Source organism: Cryptotermes secundus, unplaced genomic scaffold (genome assembly GCF_002891405.2).
Source record: "Cryptotermes secundus unplaced genomic scaffold, Csec_1.0 scaffold428, whole genome shotgun sequence".
NCBI classification, from domain to species: Eukaryota; Metazoa; Arthropoda; class Insecta; order Blattodea; family Kalotermitidae; genus Cryptotermes; species Cryptotermes secundus.
The window spans coordinates 2,023,038-2,033,508 of NW_019720711.1; the positions used below are offsets into that span (position 1 = coordinate 2,023,038).

Below are 10,471 nucleotides of genomic sequence, written 5' to 3' on the forward strand. Positions count from 1 at the left end.
AGAACCGGCCCGATGAATTTGCTAATAATTCCGCAGGTGATGCATATAACCGCTCACAATTACGACATAATAATCCGTGGGCCGTGTTGAGTCCAGTGGTGTGCGCATGATCCGGTAAGTGGCAGCCCTTATGCTGCAAGGTCAAGGACAATACCGAAACGTGTCTGCAGTGCGCAGGCGACAGTCATGGAGTTCACTGTTGAACAGCGAGTGTTTCTAGTGCCTACTTGAAAACGGCGGACACTTTCAACGCCTGCTCTGATCACGGCACACAATTCAAGATAAGATATGTGTAAATTACTTTAATGTCTGTACGGTATATTTTATATTACACCTCATTTCGTCGGGCCGGTTCTATATGAATCACCCTGTAGAATGAATTGACTACACCGTCCTCTACAAACGTGTATATAAAGAAAAAAAAATTGTCCTGACCTCCCAGGGTGGTAATTTAACCAGTCTCCCGTTGATATAAGAGGCAAGAAGACATGAACCTTAGCGGTTTAAGATTTTAAATAATAAGAATTTTATTAAAATTTCAACTCATATTTTAGCTTAATTTAAAATCTTTCTATGTAAAACTGGGGACAACTTTGAACCTGATGTACTATGATTTATGTAACAGTAGTTTCCTTAACGTGTTGCTTGCCTTCTGAATATGGTCTTTAATTGACCGAAACATGTAAAGGCACCATATATATGTATAAATGTACACTCGAGTCACACTGAACGGTGGGATCAAATAATATATAAGATTTATACAAATTTGAAGAACTACAAGTGAACTTCAGCTCAATTGGTAATGAAAGCACTGCATCCTAATATTTATGTACCCTGCAAAATCTTCTTCGTGGCTGTCCAGAATAAAACTTCGTTACTTATTTAAGAATTGGAAGAAAACTGAATGATTGTGTGTGTATCCGTTTGTGTCTGCCCATCTGTGTGTATGTACCCCGCTAATATTTGAAGCTTATGAAATCACCTTGCTGCCTGTATGTCTGTGTATCCCCATAATTTTTCGGTTTCTATGTGGTCTGTGCGGTGCCAAAGTAAAATGGGTGATAATTTCCTCCCATAATTTCCTGTAATATTGTGGCGTATAGACCAGTTGCTAGGAAGAGACCTCGAAAAGGACAAGTACAGCCGTTGCTAAGCAATAAGCGGATAAAAATATATCCGTTTCTAAGCAACGGTAGATAGACACGTTCCCGTGGAAGCGATATCCAGTCTATCGCTAGGCAACCGCCATGACATCTATAGAAGGATTGTTGGAGGTGTTCCCGGGTCTGGTCAAGTGGGATTTGTGGTTGACAAAGTGGCTCTGGGGCTGGTTTTCTCGAAGTATTTCGGTTTTTCCTGCCAATCTTCATTCCACCAAATTCTCCATCATCATAATTAAACGGGGCAGGCTACAATAGGCCAATCAGTGGCCGCCGTGCCGAGTGAACCCAGTTGGACTCCACCCCCCACTAAGCGAATTAAAAAAATTATATGAAATCAATTAATATAGTCCCTGAGCGACATATCGAATTTTTATAGTTAAGAAAGTAAAGTGCGTGGTGCACATACACGTATGAATGTACTTTAGAAGATTTAATATTGGTACTACAGTTAGAAAACTGGGTACAAACAAGCTATCATTAGGATACGAGCATTTTGCCTTACGATTCAAAGGTGTCCAATCAATTTTTAAAATATAAACTGAAGTCACTTAGGAGTAAAGACGGGCGTGGCGTAAAAGTGAGCCCTAGCCTGAGTCTGATAATTCTTTGTACTGCAGCTACTCCACACATCATTACACTTCGGCCTCAATGTTACTGAATGCTCTAACAACAGTTTATCCAAATTAAAACGTTGTTTGTTCTGGATCAGGAACTACATATTCCGCGCTGTGTATATGTTACTTAGATTAAAGGAGGTCTACAAATTCTTCTTCAGTATTTACACTGCGTATCTAGCATCTGGGATGGTAGCGTCATACGGAGAGGGGCGGGCTGTACGCAGTTTTCTGTTACGGACTAAGTGAGCAGTCATGCAAGCGAAGCTGCGTTCTCATAAGCATGCAGGCTGGCTACTTACAGCTGCCTTGAAGTCGGGCCAAGACTAATATAACAAGAAGGATGCCCATAACTCACGAGTCAGAATGAGATGTTTTAATAAGCGGTAATAAACATGCGGCATATGCGGTGTGTCCCACAAAGCAAATAATCATACAGCCTGCTTTCTTGTGTTATGAAAATATATCATTCGCTTGACAAAGCATTCTCAGGCCGTCCGTCTCATTTAATAGAGTTCCGAAAGAAAAATATTACCCTAAATACTTTTTAACCCTTTCATGTTTCATAAATGACCGTGACAAAACTATGCTCGAGGCCTAATATAAAAATTATTCCTTGCCAAATAAAATAAATTATGAGGCAACGTGCTGAAACCACGGCACGTTGATATGACGCAGAGGAACTCGCTTTTGATACATCTAATTTTTGTTATTCTCTCTCCTTTTCTGCTCTGAGACACAAGCAGCGTTCATTCTTTTCGGTCTCTCTGTCTCTCCACAAGAACTCCTAAGTACTCGAGTGGAACCAGACAGTTAAATCGAATTAAAATAGAGGAGACGCCGACGAGGGATTTGGGAAGAAATGGGGTTAACAATGTTTTAAAAAGAACAATAAATGTGCACTGTAATTTTCGATATCTCTTATTTTAGTTCTTTAGTTTATTTAGTGATGCTTCCTCACTTATATAGGTTTAATATTTTTTAATTGAATGCTGGCTGTAAAGTAAGATTTGTGGAGGACGTGGAAGGGAGAGCGTGTAGCCTATGCTGAAGCACGCCAGGAGACACTGAGGAGCATCCTGGAAACAGAACAACCGGGAAATCAGCCTAGATCCAAACAGGGAACATCCCAGAATCAGATTTCTATCCCCGCAGTCTAAGGCAAATACTAACTCGGGATTTTCAAACGCCTAAATTGGGACTTCGAATCCCGTGAGGGCCATTGATGTTACGCGTTTTCTGTTTTCCACAGATTCTGGCCTTACGATGTCCTACTCCCGTATCGAAGAGTCTAACGCGTTTCGCGAAACAGGACTTCGTCTTACAACGTTAATTTCATGCCGGAAAGGAAGAACCCGGTAAGGAAGGCAAAAGAAGCGACGGGCACATTTATGTTCGCTACATTCGCATAAGCTACACTCGTAGGGTGTTACATGTGGGCTTCTGCCCTACATAAAGGAGCATAGAAGACAAGGTTATGGTTAGCTTCATAATCTGTAAGCTCCACCAGATTTCACTGAGATGATCAAATCAAGGGGGATTAAATGACTGCGATATAACAGAGAATTTATACTGAATTTTAGTCAGTAAGCCTGAAAAGAGCCAGTCACGGTAGCCGAGCGGTCTAAGGCGTGCACTGTCTTCGCTCGTTTGGAAGCCGGGATCGTGGGTTCGGATCTGTTTCCTGTGAGGTACGAACTGAATTCTTATATATTATTCTTATACACTGCCGGTCACGGTAGCCGAGCGGTCTAAGGCATGCACTGTCTTCGCTCGCTCGGAAGCCGGGATCGTGGGTTCGGATCTGTTTCCTGTGAGGTACGAACTGAATTCTTATATATTATTCTTATACACTGCCGGTCACGGTAGCCGAGCGGTCTAAGGCATGCACTGTCTTCGCTCGTTTGGAAGCCGGGATCGTGGGTTCGGATCTGTTTCCTGTGAGGTACGAACTGAATTCTTATATATTATTCTTATACACTGCCAGTCACGGTAGCCGAGCGGTCTAAGGCATGTACTGACTTCGCTCGTTTGGAAGCCGGGATCGTGGGTTCGAATCTCACTCAGGGCATGGATGTTTGTGTGCGTTTTTCTGTGTTTGTCTACAGGTAGAGGCCTTGCGGTGAGCTTTTCACCCGCCCAAGGAGTCCTAACGTATGTCTAAGATCTAGAAAAACCGAAGTGAACGGAGAAATTCATGGAGGTAGGCCTAGGCCATTGGGGCTGTAGTGCCAAAGTAAAAAGAAAGCCTGAAAAGAGATCAGTGAGGAGACTTAGGAACAGACTGGATGATAATATTAAAATGGATGTTAAAGAAATAATTCCTGAGAATGGAGACTGAATTCATCTGGCTCAGGATAGAGAACAGTGGAGGGGTGGCGGCTTTTGAGCACGGTAATGAGGCTATGGTTTATCATTCACTAATTAAATTTGTTTTTAAATTCTCTTAGTGGGGGGTGGAGTCAAGCTGGGTCCAATCGACACGGCGGCCACTGATTGGCCTATTGTACCTGCCCCGAGTGATTATGATGATGGAGAATTTGGTGGAATGAAGATTAGCAGGGGAAACCAAAGTACTCGGAGAAAACCCGCCCAAGCGCTACTTTGTCCACGACAAATCCCACTTGACCAGACCCGGGATCGAACCTGGCCGCCGCGGTGGAAAGCTAAAGACTAACCGCTTGAGCTATGACGCGGCCTTATCATTCACTAGCTGAGCGACTATCAGCTTTTGAAAAATGACTCTATTCCATGAAGTTACATAGTTTTATCTGTTGCTTCGCTCTCAAACTTCGATACTTTCACTTTCACAAGTGTGAAATAAATATCACCCGACGTAACTTTCGACCAAAAGCAGCAAATAACAAAGTGTCTGAGGCTTGAAACGTACTTAATTAGACAAGAGCCTTTAATTAGGAACGAGTGGCCATACGTCAAGCTGGTCCTACACTCATAACTTGCAATATGTTATGACGAAATTCTGTTGCCTTGTGGATCATGCAGAGAACACAGGATGAAGAGGAAGGGCTCGACATACATTCTTGTGACTATTAGGCCTTTCTTCCAACTGTAGCGAATAAGACAACCAGTGTTCATTGCAACTGGAAGCCGCACAACCAGCTGACTATATCCTTGCTTCTAAATTTATGTCTACGTCCCTTCAGTTTCCTTTGCGGAAATATTCTTAGTAAGACAGTCGCAGTAGGTTTGTCAATTGAGTGTACAGTATGCAGCAACTTCAGATTGTGGCTACATTTGTTTCAAGTGTAAAAAGCAAATAGCACACAGCTCAACAAAAAAACATTGCAATGTACACGAAACACCTTCTAAAAACAAAGAACTCTCAAAGGAGAGCGTAGTTGAAAGGAAATCTGAGTTCGCTTGACTTCAGGTTCTCACTTCGCTCAGTATGAAGATACAAAGCCCTGTAGTTCGTTAGAAGACAGCCGACGTTTCGGAGGAACATATCGCTTCCATCTTCAGACTCGAAAATTAAGCCGAACAAGAAACCAGCGTGAAAGCAGACGGCCGAGTACCCCGAGGAAGATATTCGAAACCAAGAAAAAATAATTAAAAAAAGACCTGGAGAAAATTATATTCTTAGAAACTACATTGTTCTTTTTATTACTAGTGGGGCGGGACTAAGTCCCTTGTACTGCGGCCACTTCTGGCCTATTGTACCAGCCCAAGATGATAGGTGAGGGTGATTGTGGAGGAATTGGTGGAATGAAGATTTGCAGGGGAAACCGAAGTACTCGGAGAAAACCTACCCCAGCGCCAATTTGTCTACCACAAATCCACTTGACCAGACCCGGAATCGAACCCGGGCCGACGTGGTGGGAAGCCAGCGACTAACCGCTTAAGCTATGGCGCGGCCCTAGAAACTACATGATTTGTGCTACACAACTAAGCAGGATGAAAGTGGCGTACAGAATTTTAGAAGGGGAATACCAAAGGAAGAAACCGATTGGGAGATCTAGATGTAGAAGGTAAGATAATATTAAAATGTTCAAATTTGCTTCGGAACCACGCGTGGAATGTGAGGATGGGGATATAAAAAATGCATACAAAATGCTAGTCAGGAACTGACAAGAAATAGACTATCAGACGACATAAGCGTAAATGTGAAGTTACCAAGTTAGTTTACTTTTTAGTTTCTTGGGGTGTAGTGAGACAGCCCACTTGGTAATTCGGCCACTATTGGCCTATTGTACCAGCCCCGGATGATAGATGATGAGTGTGGAGCAGTTGGTGGAAAGAGAATTGGCAGGGGAAACCGAAGTACTGAGAGAAAACCTGCCTTAGTGTCACTTTCTCCACCACAAATCCCACATGACCTGGGCTCGAACCCGAACCGCCGAGGTGGGAAGCCGGCTACTAACCGCCTGAGCTATGGCATGGCGTCAGAGGTTGGCAATAAAACTAAATTTGAAGAATTAGGACGCGAGGAAATGAACTGTGTTCATCTGGTTCAGCTCAGGGTAAAGTGGAGAACTCTTGACGTTCCACAAAAGTAGATGAATTTCTTGCCAAGCTCAGCAACTACCGGCTTCTCCAGAAGGGTCCTGCTTCATGGAAGTATTAGAAAAATTGTCGATATGATGAATATTTAACGAAATACGAGGCCAACTATTTGCCTCCATTTTGCGTTACGATTAAGTTTGTAACAATGGGTTGGCATCTGCGACCAGTGAAACAGTAAACCAATGAAGAATCAAATTTACAAAGAAACCATTTGAAAAATACCCGACTCCGGACTAAAAATAACTGTCCATTCCCGAATCATAACTACCCCTTTTGAGTACACCGGAAGTACCACGTGGTTGCTCTGGAATGCATCTTTTATACGAAATGATGCCAGCTGCAAAGATTCTGGATTATTTGCTTCATCTTCTGTTTATCTTTCACAATAATCTCGTTGCTCTGTTGGCGATACGAAAGCAGTTATGATAGCTATAATGAGCGAGCCCAACACGAACAGACAAGCTTCAACTGTCTCTGTTACTAGAAACAAAGGAGTTACCCGGACTGTAGCCGACAGCCAAATACACGTAATTCTAGCAGATCATAAAGACAGCTAACAGGACCTGCACTGACGTTAAACGGGACATTACAATTATATATGAACGTAACAAACACTAAGACTAAGCTAACACAGAGACCGCGCCATAGCACATGCGGTTAGTCGCCGGCTACCCACCTCGGCGGTCCGTGTTCGAGCCCTAGTCAGGTCATGTGGGATTTGTGGTGGACATAGTGGCACTTGGGCAGGTTTTCTCAGAGTATTTAGGTTTCCCCTGCCAATTCTCATTNCTGCCAATTCTCATTGACCGACTGTTCCACTTTCATCATCTATCATCCGGGGTTGGTACAATAGACAAGTTAGTGGCGGACGTACCAAATGGACTCAGTCTCACCCCACCCAAAGAAACTTAAAAAGGTAAAACAGAGAAGTGTGAGGCTGTCAGAATCAGATACATTACTGACGGGCTAAATCCTTCTAAATATGTGCCATGTAAATATGTAAACACAATATAAGAAATGGACACCTCATGATTCTGTCTAATTAACAAACAACTCTGCTAGCTGAACATGAAGACGTAAAGAGCAGGTTAAATTCGGTGAATACTTTCTATCATTCGGTTTAGAATCATATGGTATTTTATGTTTAAAGACTGAAGGATTAAAATGGGTTTATATAAAACTTAAATTGTGTCCTATGTGTGTTGCTTCGTAGCCGATCACAGCGCCTGCGCGGTCCAAGCCATGCACTGTATTTTCTCGCTCGAACACTGGGATCATGGGCTCGTATCCCACACAAGGTATGGATGTCTGTGTGCATTTATTCTGTGTTTGTGTTGTTTTATGTGTAGGTAGCGGCCTTGCGACGGACTGATCCCCCGACCAAGGAGTCCTACAGACTACGAATAGGATTAACAAGCAGAGAAAGCTGCTAAGGTCCAACAAAACGACTGTAGAATCATAAATAGATAGATTTTTATTTATTTAACAATATGTAGTTAACAATGACAATAATTCTTATAACACAACATGTAAGTGAAGGTAATTAACATAAAATAACATATATTTAAATGTGTACTGAATTTTACGTGCAGTTGATGTATACAGTAGTATTAGATCTGTTTGTTGAGTATAATTCGTCCCTCTTCAATTTTTCCAAGTATGTGTCTGTGTAGCCAGTACCTCTCGAACGCCTCGACGCCATCTTGCCATATGCTGTAGTGCAGCTCTACATTCAGTAGGAATTGCAGCCTTATACGGNAACCGGTAAGAAAGAAATATAGACTGAGGGTGTATGAGAACAGGGTGAGGATATCTGAGCTTAGAGCAAGGGCAGAAACAAGGGGTTGGAGCAAACTGTACAATGTAAGCTATTAGGTTGACGAAATTTCGGAGGATATGCGGGATATAAGAAATTTGGCAGTATTTTGGCGGGAAAATCCGAAGGGTAAGAGAAGTGAGGGTGAACGGAGAAGTTCGTGGAGGTAGGCCTAGGCCCACTGGGGCTGTAGTGCCAAGGGGAAAAAAATAGAAGAGAAGTGAGGGCGTCTCTTGAAGAAATTGAATGTAAGGGTGTTAACGCAATTCTCATGGTTTCGGATAGGGACTTACACGGGGACTTTTGTGAAGACGATAATGAAGAGACAGGTTGCGCCAAGAAATTTCATGGGCAGATAAGCAAACTATAAGTTTCTCAAGAAAAACACAGCACCGTCGAGTTGGTTTTAGATACATTCTGTATCAAGAAGCATTGAATGACAATTGTCTGTGCTCTACTTCTTTCAAATATTTGTGTAGCTTAGGGATGGAACTGCCAGCAAAAATACCTCGAAAAAAGGTCAATATAGACCCTAAATATCTATTTTAAAATTAAAATTAAATTCGCATAGTTGGAGATGGATTTCAACTGGGTCCACTCGCCACGGCGGCCACTGCTTGGCCTATTGTAGTTTGCCCCTTGTGATTATGAAAATGGAGAATTTGGTGGAATGAAGATTGGGAGGGGAAACCGAATTACTCGGAGAAAACCCGCCTCAGCGCCATTTTGTCCACCACGAATCCCACTTCACCAGACCGGGGATCGAACCCGGGCCGCCGCGGTGGTAAATGTGTAATTTCGTGAAACAGACGTTCTTCATCTTAGTGTAGTGGCATCGAAAAATTAAGTCATCACTAAATAAAAAAGAAAAAATACAAGGATTATTCTTTCTGTAGGGATATAATGACAATTGCATGAAGACGGAAGTAGAGCCAGCTCCGAAACGCCATGTATATCAGATATACAATCTGACATAAAGGACACCATTCAATGTAATACTGTTATAATACGTGCCTAGGATGTGAGGATGTAGCCTGCCTTCTAACTTAGACCCAGACCGTGTGCGTAATCACAGTTAAGTACTACTTCACTGTTACATGGCATCAGCAGGTCATGATAAAAGAAGGAAAATTTATGAGATCTTTCTGACGAAGAATGAGTAGCCGTGTGCGTGTGTGCGTGTCACCGTTGCATGCGTGCGTCTGTCTACATTTAGAGACAACCAACATTTGTTCTGCTCCTGTGTTCCGCCACGTTTCGAGACAGACAAAATAAACATATTTTTAGTGTACTGCAGGGCAGGAACACCTTAAATCATTCCTTTCCTACATGGACAATCAGTGGCGTAAGAATTTACCCTTTACGTAAGGTAAAGGTGAAGATGAAGTTGCCCATGTCAGACTCCACGCTATAAAGACATTTTCTTGTATATAGACAATCTCTACGCCATGAAGATGTGTGCAGTATGGAGTTATTATAGTTCCATTCGTTCTTAACCTTGGCACTAGGTGAAGATTAAGTGGCAAGCTTCACGATAACGGCTCCTTCCCCGCAGCTAAAGAGCCCTAAGGTGCCCATTTGAAAAGAGGCTATGGAAAGAAATTAGAATCATCAGAAGGAAGTCAGAAACCGGGTCGAAAACTGAAAGGGAAATCCCCTGAACAAGGAGCAGCAATGCCAACTATTTAACAGTAAATTTCAGTAGCAAGTAAAATTTGGATAGAAAAGTAAATCTTGTTCAATACAGGCCGCAGTTTGAAATGTACTTCTATGAGATAAAAAAGTAAAAAGTAAAAGTAAAACTATCCCTGTGTCAAGTCGTCGAGGCCAGTAGGGTTATGAGACGTTGAGGCTCCCACATTATCTAGACAATCGGCTTAAAGATGGCGGTAAGGTTGTCAGCCTTACGCGCCGCCCGCGCTTTACTCCCCAGGAAAATTATTTATATAATTCCTGGTACTCATTTCTGTTAGAGGCCATAGTGCGGCCGGAAGGATTAGGTCAACTGAAAATGATCTCATCGGTATTTGAACCCGCGACTTGTAGCATAATGCCTTAACCACTGCGCTATCGCGTGCCCCGTATTTCTATGAGAAAAAATTTAATATTATCCCAGTTCCAGTGTAACGCGCACTCATGTAGCCCGCACGTTGTGTTACACTGCGACCAATCACATTCTAAACCCCAATTCCGTAGCAACCTGCCGAGAACAGAAAATATTTCTCAAGCGGATTTGAATTATGACGTTACTGCCTCAGGTGTAGGCTCTACAGAATTTGTTACAGAAGTGGCGCTGTGTGGTGTAGTCAGGGCTTGTAGCGTAACATGAGGTCGCACCATAGCCTCAGGTGTAG

The 10,471-nt window shown here is 42.7% G+C and overlaps 1 protein-coding gene across 2 annotated transcripts in view; it reads right to left on the reverse strand.

Annotated features, from left to right (window-relative positions):
• Positions 1–10,471, reverse strand: part of LOC111871719 (homeotic protein spalt-major) — a 367,842-nt gene that overhangs the window by 228,829 nt on the left and 128,542 nt on the right. The gene's annotated exons all lie outside the window — the stretch shown is intronic.